At 41.7% G+C, this 2,039-nt stretch overlaps 1 pseudogene; it reads right to left on the bottom strand.

The window, feature by feature from the left end:
* Positions 1-280: 280 nt before the first annotated feature.
* On the bottom strand, positions 281-1,668 carry LOC114226485 (histone-binding protein RBBP4 pseudogene; annotated as a pseudogene).
* Positions 1,669-2,039: the final 371 nt, after the last annotated feature.

Raw genomic sequence — 2,039 nt, 5'->3', positions numbered from 1 at the left:
ATTTATACTTCATGGTTCAGACACCTACCTCACTTGGCTCTGCTCCTTCCTTACTTTAGCGTTTACTTAAAGGAGTTTGAAAAACTTGGGGATATAACCTAAGAAGAAAAAAAAACACACACATAATATTCCGCTTTCTGTGGTTACCTTAGACCTTTGTTCCTAGAAAATTCCTGAAGAAAATGTAATTATAAGTCTGTGACTTTACTGAATCAAGTCCCCCAGTTAATATTTAGAAAACACCCTCTGTTTGGGCTAATAACATTGTTGATGTTACCTATCATAGAGGGATAGCCAAACAAAATCTGTGTCTCAAAACCAGTGTTAAATCAGTTTCAGCGTTGAGAGGAAAAAAAAGGGGAGTCTAAAATCACAAGAAGTGCAGACATATCTAGGGCACTTGTCCTTCTGGATCCATGTTTTCTTCAGGATCTTCATCATTATAAATGTTCTCTGCCATTTGCCACACTTGCATGATATTGTCTTCTGATACAGAACAAATCACCCAAGGTTCATTGGAATTCCAGGAGAAATCAAATATCTTGGCAGTGTGACCACCATGAATAAACAACAATTCTGGTGGCCCATCTTCTGCATCTTCCATGGATTTTTCCTCTCCAATTTTACTTAAATCCCAGACATTCAGTCTGCAATCAGTACCACTGGAAGCCAAAATAGTCTCATTGTGAGGTGACCGCTGAACCTGGAATATTTCATCCTTATGTGATTCAAAGGAATGCAACTTAAGTTTCAGATTTCTCAGATCCCACAAGGCGACAATCTTGTTGGCTGATCCTGTGGCTAGAATGAACTCACTATAAGGATTGAAAGATAGGCTGTTCACTTCAGCAGGGTGAGCATCAACTGAGTGGCTTGGTTTGGAACTATTGTTTGAATGAGTATCCCAGATCATAAATTTCTGATCATCAGCAACTGGCCCAAACACAGACTTATGGAGCAGATGCCAGGAAACATCTTCTACTACTGCTGTATGTCCTGTAAAGATGGTCTTCGCATCCACCACCTCTCCTTCCTTTGGGACAACACTGACGTCCCAGAGGCAGATGGTATGGTCATCTGAAGCACTAAGTAAGTGCCCACTGAGATTTGGGTTCCAAGAAAGTCCATAGCCTTCCTTCTGATGTCCACGCGGACGCAAGTCTGGGTTGCACTCTCCAGAAGGGTCTGGTTTGGAAGGATGTTTTGTATAGTCAAAAACAAGAACATCACTGGATGGAGTCTTTTCTTGCAATGATGCAAGTGTTCTGGGGCATATAACATGCCCGGTTTACTTCTCCTTCATTGTTGATCTTGATTTCTATTCCAATTTTTCCACTAACTGAGCCAAAAGCTCCAAATTCTCCTTTCTCACTCTCATAGTGTGAAGCATCAAACTGAGCATCATCATTAGGGAGCTGCACACTGGCTATCACAAGATGGTTTTGTTCATCGGACGTGTGTGTTCCCAGGACAAGTTGATGAATGCCAAAATCTTTCCCTTCTGGTCTGGTTACATCTGGAAGCCACTGTGCAGTTAGGCTAAGCCACTCCAGAGCATGGATCATCACCAAATCATAAAGAAAAAGTGTTCTTTTTCCACATTTTGTACTCTTCGTTGATCACACATTCTTCTACTGCATCATCAAAGGCTGTGTCCTTGTCAGCCATGGTGGGCAGGCAAGCCGGGGGGATCCTGGGGTCGAGCATTGTGGGAGGGGCCTGACATTGTTTTCTTAATTTCCCTTTACCATAGTTTATTGTTAATGTATACAAACAAAACTGTTTTTTTTAGTTTTCATTTAAATTCCAGTTAGTTAACAACCAGTGTAATATACTTTCAGGTGTACAATTTAGTGATTCAGCACTTACATACAGCACTGGCTGCTCATCACAGCAAGTGTCCTCCTTAATCCCCATCACTTATTTAACCCATCCCCTGACCACTTCCCCTCTGGTAACCATCAGTTTGTTCGCTATACTTAAGAGTCTGTTCCTTGGTTTGCCTCCCTTCCCCCACCATAATTGTTTGCTTTGTTTCC

This window comes from Eumetopias jubatus, unplaced genomic scaffold (assembly GCF_037043125.1).
Source record: "Eumetopias jubatus isolate StellerSeaLion01/CBP00866 unplaced genomic scaffold, mEumJub1_p1.0 scaffold_11, whole genome shotgun sequence".
Classification (NCBI taxonomy): Eukaryota; Metazoa; Chordata; class Mammalia; order Carnivora; family Otariidae; genus Eumetopias; species Eumetopias jubatus.
Note: the sequence above shows the minus strand (reverse complement) of the source record. Positions and strands in the feature narration are given on the sequence as shown.